Source organism: Triticum aestivum, chromosome 7D (genome assembly GCF_018294505.1).
Source record: "Triticum aestivum cultivar Chinese Spring chromosome 7D, IWGSC CS RefSeq v2.1, whole genome shotgun sequence".
Lineage (NCBI taxonomy): Eukaryota > Viridiplantae > Streptophyta > Magnoliopsida > Poales > Poaceae > Triticum > Triticum aestivum.
Window position 1 is genome coordinate 578,773,028 of NC_057814.1, and position 12,730 is coordinate 578,785,757.

The window sequence follows — 12,730 nt, forward strand, 5'->3', positions numbered from 1 at the left end:
CTAAGACAATGAGATGGTACTTAGTTTCCTGACTGTGTTCCGAAAGTTAATGTGACAATGTGTTTAAAAGATACTACAAGGTAAAACAAACACAAGGATTGTGTGGCTGCAGGCTGCAACTGAGAAAATCATGTCTACACACTCTGAATCATCCTGCCCTTAACAACACTGAAATAGCATATTTTTACCAAGCTGGGCACACATATGTATCAGCTTGTGCAAATATTGACAAGCACAGAAGAAGAGAGATACCAAATTCTGGACCATTTAGCATTAAATTAGATGAAATTGGAGAGGAAATGCAAGCAATAAGTTGGTCATAACATAAGTAGATGAGCATACGTTTTTCAATTTGAGGTGAATACAGACACAGGGTTCTTACTAGTCCACACATGCATGGCAACCATAAACAGAGACTACAGGCATGATAAAATCTTGGACCATTAGCACTATTATGGCTACCCTTCAACTCTTTCTGCCCCGCGCAGACTTAAGAAGCTCAGGCAACACCATAGGACAGCTTGCCTCCAGATGCTTATATCCATCCGTCGCCAACACAGCATCAAGAATCTCAGGAGTACTAACTATGAATTCAACGCACTTCACCTTGAGTTTGGGGCAGTTATGCTGCTCAGCTAAAGCCAGAGTTGTCGCTGCCGTGTCGACACTGATGCCATCAGATAGCTTGCCTTCACAGATCTCCTTGAGCCTGTCCAGTCCATATTTGTCAGCAGCTGCAAGTAAATGCTGAGCCAACATCGTGACCGCCTCATGCTGCAGATCAAATTCCAGCACAGAGTCAGTGTAGATGAAGTAAAGCAACGACTTGAATACCACCGCATCAATGTCCTTGATCTCGACGCGCTGAGAGCTCGTCTCCTTCATGTGGCCAAAGAACTCGGCCATCAGTACAGGTGACCTTGCAGCGAGGATCACCTTGTGCGCAGCAAAAGACTTGCCGGACACGAGAAATGTGACATCTGCTTCCAACCCACTATGCAGGAGCTCAGCAAGGTGTTTCTGCAGGCTAGGTGATGATCCAGGTACTTCTTTACCCGGCACTGTTGCTGTTCGAGCTGTCAAATCCTCCTTCAGCACCGTAATAACACATAACACGGTAAAAGAATCATTCCTGAGATAACCGGATGCTGCCAGGCTCCCCGTCGACATGAGACGAACGGGAAGCGAACAATCTTCACTGACGAAAGGCGAGCACATCTGCAGACAGCGGGATACCCATGAACGGTTGAAGATACATGACACACTATTTCTTCAGACGGTCGAAGCACGCTTCTCGGATCAACCAGACGACAGCTCAGGTTCGCCCTCACGATGGACGGGCAGGTCTCGCTGAGGAACACGAGCTTCACCGGCACCCACGGGGGTTTACTCGCAGACAGGATTCGGGTCCAGGCAGATCCAGGCAGATCCAGGCAGATCGGTGCTGCGGCGGCAGGATTCGGGTCCCAACGATCCGGGCCCGCCATGTCTAGCGGAGAGCGGTGGCGGTGGATGACGGCGCCGCCGCAAGGAGAGGGGGCGCGGGTTGGTTCCGATGGGGGAGGGAGAAGAGTGCCTGTCCGCTCCGGCGGCGACTGGCGTTGACGGCGGGAGACTCGAGTGGAAAAATGACTAAGATGGTGGGCCCCGTTGGAAAGAGAATTTCATCAACAACAAAGAAAATTCTGCAGCGCCCGAGTAACCTTATTCTAGTCGGAAAAGGAGACGCGCCCTCTACAAAAGCCACACCAGGCCACCGCCGGCAATTCGATCGTGTTGCTGTTCGTCTTGCTCAGATCCGATCGCCCAGTGACGAAATCAAGGGAAGAAGAACAAGGAAGATCAGATGCCTCGCGTGCTGTACCACAGAAGGATCCGTCCTTCGCCTCCGGAGCCGGTTCCCCCTCCACGCTCGCTTCTGGTGGACAAACACCGGCAAATGCTCATGGTGACTCCACGCCATTAATGCCTACCACTACTACCACCACCACCACCAGCGGTCCTGCGACTCAACAGGAGTTGTTGCTGGATGACCCGAATTCTCCTTCATCGCCACTTTTTGATCCCAGCCACGAGCTGTGGTCTGACTCTGACTCTGGCAGCGATCGGTACAGTCCCGATACCCCCGACCAAGACTGGGTGGACTCTTCCTTCGGTTACACCGACGACGCTAGTTTTGAAGCTTTTGTTTTTCTGCGGGACTGCGACGAGTTCGCAATCAGCGCGCTGGAGCACTACGACAAGGAGCAGATCAAGGACGGGGTCAAGTACGAGCTCGTCAAATCCATCATCAGCTGGAGAGTCATGGACGACGGTTCCTATTACCATGTGAATTTCACGGCCAAGAGCACTCTGGAAGAGAATTCAGAGGTGGAGTTCTTCTTTGCGGAGGTACTTTATGACTGCGAGATAGGCGGTTGGGTGCCGACATGCATAGTCTCCATGGACGAAGACGAAGGAGTTGGTGGGATTCAGTACAGCGTGCATGAAAGTGCTGATCCTCGGCGTTGCTATTATTGTGGAGAAGAGGTGAAGCACCCCGTGGATGGATCGCTGTTTGAGGCTGGTCATATTGAATCAATTACTAGGTCATATGCGAGCAGAAACTAATTACAATGCATGGAATGACTTCTAGAGATATTGTGAGAAGGGTATTTGTTACTACCTCTCTACCGAAATACTTGTAGTTGGGGTTTCCCTAACTACAAGTATTTCAGAGGGAGTATTTTTTTATGAAGAAGTCTACTTTTACAGATTGAACTATTGCATCATGTCTAAATTTCCCTCTAATACGTTCAATAATCGCAAATAAGCATTAGTCATAATGTCTGATTTCACAGATAATATCAAAACCCATGAATCAGGGTGCCATGGAAATCATACAAAGCACACACAACAGCCGCATTCAGGTGTTGGCAATTGGCCTATATAACATACTAGAAGATAACTCAATTACATTGGCACCTAACTCCTTTTGATGGAATTTTCTGAATGTTATTCCTACTTTTGATGGAATTTTCTGAATGTTATTCCTTCTTTTGATGACAATGTACTCATAAGACATCCAAGCAGTATACAACACTATTGTGTGGCGACATCACCTTCTCAGTGCTTGCACTCAACAGGCACAAATTCGAAATAATCATTTAGCACAAAATTACAACATAGTGAAGGGGAAATGCAAGCAGATAGTTGCCCACAAATTATAGGCTAAATTTTTTTAAATAATACATTTTTTTTAAATTACAGAAATAATACGCAGAAAAAAGAATTTACAAGAATAATACACCGTCGGCCCACTGCAGGCCGACTGAGCCCAGTCGGTCCACAGCAGGCCGATCGGCTATCAGGAGGCCGACTGCAGGCCGGGCTGGCACGCGGCCGCCTGTGGTTGGTCGGGCCACATCGCGAGGGGGGAGGCAGCGGCCTGTCGGCGTGGTGCGCCCCTGTCGGCCTGCCGCCCGCCGATCGGCCACCTGGTGGCCGACAGGGTGCTGCCGACCTGACGCGCGCTGGCCAGCCCGCCCTTATCCTCTCCTTCCTCTCCTCCTGCATTATTTCTTCTCCCGTGCCCGCCCTTATCCTCTCCTTCCTCCATTATTCTTCTCCCGTGGCTCATTTCTGCTGTGTTCTTCCTCCTCCTCTCTCTACAGAAAAATGGCACACATTTGTACACCTAAATGAGCAACATTTTCGCGATTTTGGCACCGTGAATAGGTTCAACTCATTTAGGGCAGCCAAAAGAGGTGTCGATCTACTGACGGGGTAGCTCCTGGTGGTCGTGGTGAGCATTTTGGTGGAGGTGGTGGTGGTGAAGTTGGGGCAGTGTTCGTCGTTGGGGCAGTTGGGGTGGTGAGGTGGTGGTGGTGGTGGAGGTGGTGGAGGTGGTGGTGGTGGAGGTCGTTCGTCGTTCTTCGTTCTTCGTTCGCACGCACGCTTCAAGGGTATATTTCAGCCCACATTTTATTTTTCGTAGGTGCTCCGGGAGTATACGTAAATACTGTTATTTGCCGCGGTAGTATACGTAAATATTTGTGTGTGATTATTGTTATTTGGCCCGGTAGTATACAGAAATATTGTTATTTGCCCCGGTAGTATACGTAAATATTATTCGTTCGCACGCATGCTACGTTCGATGTGAAAATAAATTTGTGTGCGATTATTGTTATTTGCCCCGGTAGTATACGTAAATATTTGTAGTTGCTACGGCAAATATTCGTAATATAGTTGTAGGTGTGTGAATTGTATTAGTTGTTAGTGGGATAATAAGTTGTTGCTTAATACTTGACACGTACACAGGTGCGGGATAAGAAGTTGGAAACATGAATAAAAAGTTGGAAAGAAGAGACAAGTTTTTTTTTGAAGAGTTGGGGTCGGCATGTGCATAGCATGTCAATGTGATGAAAATTTAACAAGCAAACAAAAAATAGGAAAAGTAGAACTACATGTAAAAAAACGTTTCAGTCCGTACCCGATGCCAATATGAAGCGGATTACCCGCTAACCTTTATTATGCGTATTTTCTAAAGTTTAACCCATAACAAGCAATGCCACACTGTTTTTTTTAAACGGCCACGCTGTAGTTTAACAAAAAAACTTCTTTGCAAGGAAGAATTTTACATGATCGTAGAAATAAGACGCATGCCTTTTTCTAAATTATTTTAACATAGATTAAAATAAAAAATACATCAACATGGCCATATAATTCAAATAAACTGAATTATCATATTTGTCGGTTATATTATTATTATTTGAGGCCTATTTATTATTAGTAAATATGGGCCTATTTATTATATTATTTACTATGGTCCTGGTAATATATATATATAGACATGTCTAATACTTGTATTTCTATGTTGAAAAAAAATAGGTGAGTCGAGATGTCCGATGTAGTGAAGTTGAGATTTTACTATGGTCCTGGTACTGTCCAAACAAATGAGTTGGGAGCAGATCTTAGTGAATTTACTCACATAGAGGTTGCAATCAGCGCACCACAAACATGGTCTGTTAGTCAGTTGAAAGAATGGATCGCGGCAAGTTTAGGTCTTGATACTGAAACACACACCGTCGGTGTTCATGCATTGTGGACACGGTCAAGTTCAAAAATTTACTTTTATTTGAGGCCAATAGAGGGAGACTCCGATTGGGTGCGGTGGTTACAAGGTTGTGAACGAAGGGGATGCAATCCTGTTGCTTTAGTGCTTCCCGTCGTGAAGGAGGTCACTGCACATGAAGGGGAGGGTGGCTACGAAGGACAGAGCAGTCATGTAGAAGGAGGAAATGCTTATGGTTACGAACAAGGACAGAGCAGTCAGGTAGAAGGAGGAAATGCTTATGGTTATGAACCAGGGCAGAGTAGTCAGGTAGAAGGAGGAAATGCCGATGGTGATTACAATGGCGAGGTGGACGCTGACGAGGTAGATGGGCACATGCAGAACCAGATGGAAGAAGAAGACACCGATGTTGAAAGGGGTCATGCCGATGATTCTGACGAGTCAGATGAAGAAGAAAATGCAGAGGAGGTCCCGAATCCTGCATGGTGGAATCATGACTTATCATCTGCAATGACCGTGAATGATGGACATGATTCAGCCTGGCAATATCACCAGAACAATATTGCGACGGGTGCTATGTATCCGAACAAGCAAGCCCTGAAGGATGCAATAATTAATTGGGCAATGTCCACGCAAAGGGTTTTCAAAGCTGAGGTGTCCAGTCAGAAATTCCTCACAATGGTATGCAAGAATGCAGATTGTCCCGCAAGGGTGCACGGCTTTCTCCCTAAGTATGGCACAAGTTGGGTGATAAGTGACTTAGTTAATCACACTTGTCTTATTCCCTGCATCCCTCAAGATCATGCCAACCTTTCATCCACGCTTATTGCTCGACTGTTTTACGATGAGATAGTGCAAGGCAAAGCTATGGAAGTGAAGGCAGTGCAGACAAAAGTGTTCGCCAGGTTGAAGTACAAAATTTCTTATGGCAAGGCTTGGAGGGCTAAGCATGCAGCGCTTGAGAGGAGATTTGGTTCTTATTTTGATGCATATGACTCTGTTGTCCACCTCCTCCACACCCTGCAGCAGCGGAATCCAGGCACCTATATCGATATCCAAGACATGTTCATGCCAGAGTTCCCAACTGTGAGGGTTTTGCATCGTCTCTTCTTCTCTTTCGGTGTATGCATCGAAGCTTTCAGGCATTGCCGACCGGTGATATGTGTTGACGGTACTTTTCTCACAGGCAAGTACAAGGGTCAGATCCTGACAGCCATAGGTCAAGACGGCCAAAATCAAGTCGTCCCACTGGCATTTGCTTTTGTGGAGAGTGAGAACATTGAAAGTTGGACATGGTTCTTCAGGCAGTTGAAAATATCAGTTGTGAAGGAGAAGCCGAATGTGTGCATCCTTCATGACAGGCATGCAGGTATACTCAGTGCGATAAGGACACTGACAAATCCAGGCCCTGAGGAACAAGTTCCATGGCAGGACTTGCAGAGCCGTTGGTGCATGCGCCATCTCGGGGCTAATTTCTTCTCGCAGTTTAGAAATAAGAACCTGATGAATCTGTTCAAAAAACTCTGCAAGCAGAACCAGTTATGGAAGTACAATTTGATACGCGACAGACTTAATGTGTGCACGCAGAGACACGTGAGGGACAGGAAAGCTGCAAGAGATGCAGCGGTGAGGACACATGTTGAAGCAGTAGCTGCACAGTTGGCAACAGGAACAGCGGCCGTGGAGGAGGAGGCTGTTGGGCTATGTGACCTGCCAGGCTTTGACCCACCTGGTACTAGGAGAAGGCTCGGGAGGTCGATTAAAACCTTCGAGCAGTGGATAGAGCATGAGCCTCTGGAGAGGTGGTCTTTGCTACATGACACACATGGAGCAAGGTACGGTGTCATGACAACGAACCTCGCGGAAACATACAACTTTGTCCTCAGAGGAAACCGGGCATTGCCACTTACAGCCATCGTTGAGGGTATTTTCTATGGCACCGTCAAGTATTTCAGAGACAGACGTCAAATAGCAGAGCAGCATATCTTGAACAACCCAAATACACGGTACTGTGAAAGAGTCACGAAGTACATGGACAACAAGATGCAAAAAGCTAGGTCACACACTGTAGTCGCCATCGGTAATCAAGAAAGAAGGTTTGAGGTCCGCTTAGCCAACAACAAATTCGGATGTGCAAATGAGTTGAGGACGCATGAGGTGAAAATTGGCAATGAAGCCTGGCCAACGTGTGAGTGCACATGCAATAAACCGAAATTGCTTCACCTACCTTGCTCACATGTACTTGCTGCTTGCGGGCAGCTTGGAATGGACGCAATATCGTTTGTGTCTCCATATTTTCTGAAAGAGGCTGTCCTCAATACCTGGACAGGTGAGCTGATGGGTTTTCGATCAATGGGTAATTTCAACAGCGTCAACCCCGCCGATAGGCGTTACATTCCAAACCCAGAGCATATGCGTACAAGTAGAGGCAGACGGCAGTGTCAGCGCATCCGAAATGATATGGATGAATCTGAAGCAGGAGGTCCGACTAGGCAATGCATTCTATGCAATGAATTTGGCCATAGGGACACTAATTGTCCCACATTCGTCACTGGGCGTGGACGAGGCAACCGGGGAAGAAGAGGAGGTAGAGGTAGTAGAGGAGTAAGGGCGAGAGGAAGAAGCTAAGCTAGCACTAGTTTGTTCTGAATTTATATTAAGTGTGCTGTGGCACTATGTTCTGAAATTTGTATTAAGTGTGGCACTATGTTCTGAATTTTTATTAAGTGTGGCACTATGTTCTGAAATTTGTATTAAGTGTGGCACTATGTTATGAATTTTTATTAAGTGTGGCACTATGTTCTGAATTTGTATTAAGTGTGGCACTATGTTCTGAATTTTTATTAAGTGTGGCACTTTGTTGTGAATTTTTATTAAGTGTGGCACTTTGTTCTGAATTTTTATTAAGTGTGGCACTTTGTTCTGAATTTTTATTAAGTGTGACACTATGTTATGAATTTTTATTAAGTGTGGCACTATGTTATGAATTTTTATTAAGTGTGGCACTTTGTTATGAATTTTTATTAAGTGTGACACTATGTTCTGAATTTTGTATGTGCAGGAATGTCGGGATTGTGGTTGCTGAATGGGGACATTGATAAGGGTCATCGTGGTGCCATATGGTATGAGCGCAAGCTTGAGCCTCTCGTCACTCGCACTCCTAAGGAAAACTGAAAGATACACTCAGGATGGCTTCAGCGGTACGTGCTTTATTAATTTGCACACTGACATGCATATTAATGGTTGAAATGGGAGACACTAACTGAAAAGTTCTCTGATGAAGGTTGAAATGGGCCGGCCTTTTACCTTTCGCGCGTCTGGTTGAGTCTATCCCGGGTGAGAAACGCGTCGCCATCGATGGGTATTTGCTGAGCTGCTTAGTGGACCGTTGGAGGCCAGAGACCCACACGTTTCACTTCAGATGGGGAGAGATGGCTCCTACTCTGGAGGATGTGTCACTTTTGCTCGGACTACCGTTGGCAGGTCATGCCGTAGGACCGTTGGACGCACCGGCTGGTTGGGAGCGAGCTCTTACAGAACGTTTTCACGGTGTTTTTCCGGATGCTCCCGATCCGGTATGGGAGCATCACAGACCTAAGTATGAGTGGTTGCTAAATTTCCGGGTAATTTCCCCTACCTATTCTCTTCAAGTTATCGCGCATAAAGTTTTACAGAAAATAATTGCGGCTTACTAAAACTTTCTCTTCGCTTAATGCAGATCCAGAACTTCCGGGCGCCGTTGACTGCGGAACAGATCACTCGGAGCCTCGAGGCCTACTTACTGTGGCTTTTCGGCAAGGTGATGTTCACGGAGAACCATGTCACCACTATTAGCGCCCTCTACATCCCTATGGCACTTGAGATAGCGAGCGCTCAGACGGCGGATCAGATCAGACAGAGGAGTTGGGGTTCGGCGGTGTTAGCGGCTACATACCGAGGTATGTGCAACGGTTGCCAGCTTACATCGAGAAAGCCAGCCCTTCTTGGATGCCCTCTATTCCTACAACTGTGGTCGTGGGAGAGGTTCTCTATAGGGCGACCAGATGTACGTGTTCATGAGACTATAGACGCCATGTTTGATGTTGACGGCATCGACATGCCTACTTTCGGTCTGTGTTGGACTCGTCGCAAGGTATGCACCGTGTTGTAGTTTAATGCAACTTTTTCTGCACAAGAGATCGATCGATGCTAGCGGCTACTAACTTTTATTCTCAGCAGAGACGCTTTGCTAGTGATCAGACCAGGAAGGCGTACACAGCATTGAACGAGCAGTTCGATGCGTACACCGGGGTCATCTGGCAGCCCTACACGGAAGAAGCCGCGTCACTCCATGCAACGACATCAACCACGTCCACGCCTAGCACAGCAGCCGGCAACCAGGCCACCCCGTCCTGACCAACCTGGCAGTTCTATGTGGCACCCGCAGCACTATGGTCCCACGTCGAGCTTCGTGTTTTCTCCACAGCCACAGCAACACGGTCCCTCGTCGAGCTTCGTGTTTTCTCCACAGCCACAGCAGCACGGTCCCTCGTCCAGTTTCGTGTTTCAGCCAGAGCAGACGTCACACCCAGCAGGTATGTGTCTTCATATTTATTGTTTTCAATATTAATTGACGCGACCTCATTCTTCATGATGAAACGTTCCATCGCGCAGGGGCCTATGGATATCAGGCGTCTATGTCGGCATCACATGATACGTGGGGGAGTGATCAACATCCCGAGGACAACATACAGGCTCAGATGTCGCAGCACACCCAGTGGATGAACATGTTTTCGACTCCTCCACCAGGCCCCACACAGGATACACAGCATGACCAGGGAGAGTCTGAGATTCCTCCTCGTCACGTTAGGGCACCCGACAGGTTGGGATGGTCCCCGATTCCAGATCCGCCTCCCCGCCAGGCCAGACGTCGTCACTGACGCTTCTATGTATCTGTATCAGTAGAGACATTACCATCTATTTTTGTGTAAGACTTATGTCTATTCTATGTATCAGACAAATGACTATGTACTTATGTACGAGACATATGCCTACTCTATTTTAGTACTCTGTTATCGGAACTACAAGATCATATGTAGATAGAACATAATATTCATACAACGAGACATTGCAAACAATTAGATAGAACTACATCTAAATTAAATGGTACGTAACTGAACTCACAACATACAGCATAAAAACTACATGAAGTCATCATCGTCATATGTTCGCGCCAACTTTTTCCCGCCATATGTTCCCGCCATATGTTCCCGCCACCCGTTTCCCTCCTCCCATTTCCCGCCAACCCTTTCCCGCCATACCGCAGTCGTTCTTTCCCGCCATTTTCTCCTCTCTACCTATAAAACCCCTTCAGACGGAGCTGCATAAGCATTGCAGTGTGCTGGTGGTGAAATTGGAGCACTGTGGTGGAGGTGAAGCTGTTGTTCGTCGTTCTTCGTTGGAGCCGGAGCACCGGCAGTTTGGTGGCCGCCGTTCGTCGTTCATCCTTCGCACGCACGCTTCAAGGGTATATTTAAGCCCACATTTTATTTTTCGTAGGTGCTCCGGTAGTATTTGTTAATATATTTAGATGTCAACTAATTAGTTGTGTACAAATGTGTAGTTGCTCCGGTAATAATCCGTCCTATATGTGGATGTCAAGTATTTAGGAGTGTCAGTATATGTAGGAGTCCAGAAAAAAGGTCCGTAATATAGGCAGTCCAGTCAAATATATTAATCTGTAAATATTTGTAGTTGCTACGGCAAATACTCGTAATATAATTGTAGGTGGGTGAATTGTATTAGTTGCTCCGTTAATATTATGTAATATATAGCTTCGTAATATATAGACATGTCTAATATTTGTTAGTGGGGATATTAAGGGGTAGGGTAGGTACTCAATGCGATTTGTGTGTTGCAGATGGCTGAGGGCACTCAGTGGGTGCTTAGCCCTATTGTTCATGTCCAAGGCTTGTCTCCAAGTGTTGTGCAAGTTAGTGAAGTGGACCTCACTTTTGATTGGTTGAAGACTAAATTCATGTTGAAGCAAGGGTTGAAGGAAGACGATTTTGTGTACTACGTCAGCAGCAAGCATTCAGATGGCCCTGGGGAAAGAAAATTGATTGACATAACTGATGATGGCAAGATTCAAGAAATGCTGAGCGAATGGGAATGGAAAAGGGTTGTTTAGTTGCATTGCTACAGGAAACCGAGTTATATGTGATGCATTTGTCATTCCAGATCCGCCTCCCCGGCAGGCCAGACGTCGTCATTGCCGTTCCTATGTGTGAGACTTATGTCTATTCTATGTATGAGACAAATGACTATGTACTTATGTACGAGACATATGCCTACTCTACAAGATCATATTTACATAGAACATAATATTCATACAACGAGACATTACAAACAACTAGATAGAACTACATCTAAATTAAATGGCACGTAACTGAACTCACAACATACAGCATAAAAACTATATGAAGTCTTCATCGTCATCCTCGATCGATGCAGAACTCTTGCCCTTCGACGATGAAGAACTCTTGCCCTTCGACGATGCAGAAACCTTGCCCTTCGATGATGAAGAACTCTTGCCCTTCGACGATGCAGAAACCTTGCCCTTCGATGATGAAGAACTCTTCCCCTTCGACGATGCAGAACACGGAAGCGGCGGCATGAAGATATCATCTTCGTCCTCGCTCTCCTCAGTCCATAAACATGGATTATTTGCTGCAATCCTTCTGAAAGTTTCACTCTTCGGCACCACTACTTCTTCCAGCTGTCATGCAACCTAAAAAGTTCTTTACGTACCTCCTCATAGGTCCTTTCAGGCCACCCAGAACTACGTAATTGGTGAGCCAACTCATTCATTATGGTGTCACTACCGGTGAGTTCGTCCCATGGAACTATCCTATTATCCATCCTGAAATCGGTAGCTAGCCTCAGAAGAGTCCTGCTCATCCCAGGGTGAAAACTACGATCGAAAGGATAATGGGACATCTCAACTACACTACACTGCAATGCTTATCCAGCTCCGTCTGAAGGGGGTTTTATAGATAGAGACGAGAAAATGGCGGGAAAGAACGACTACGGTATGGCGGGAAAGGTTGGCGGGAAATGGGAGGAGGGAAACGGGTGGCGGGAAATTGGTTGGCGGGAAACGGGTGGAGGGAAACGGGTGGCGGGAAATTGGGTGGCGGGAAATGGGTGGCGGGAAATGGATGGCGGAAAAAGCGCAGTTTGGAAATGTCGATAACTTTCAAAACAAATGTTCATCACAATGGAAAAAGGTTCCCGCCTTTCAAAAAATGCATGCAATTTTTTTTGAAAAATATTAAAAGAAATGGTTCGTGCCACTAAATGAATGTACGTCACCTTTGCTGGAAATATTCTCGTGTTTCCAAAAAATATCCATGACATTGTAAAAAATGGTACTCCCTTCATCCCATAATATAAGATGATATTACAATTAATATACTCACATATCACGTGGGTTAACAAATGTTTAGATGGATCATGACATTTTAAGAAAATATTCGCGTGTTTCTAAAAAAAGTTTGTGAAAATTTCAGAAAAGCATTTTAAAAAATGTTGTGTGGTTTAAAAAAATGGTATTTCCATTAAAAATGTATTTGAAGAAATGTTACCATGTATTCATAACGTGTTAAAATATATACTTTAAAAAAATATCATCATGTA

At 45.9% G+C, this 12,730-nt stretch overlaps 1 pseudogene; it reads right to left on the reverse strand.

Annotated features, from left to right (window-relative positions):
* Window positions 1-309: 309 nt before the first annotated feature.
* LOC123170077 (BTB/POZ and MATH domain-containing protein 2-like) lies at window positions 310-1,569 on the reverse strand (annotated as a pseudogene).
* Window positions 1,570-12,730: the final 11,161 nt, after the last annotated feature.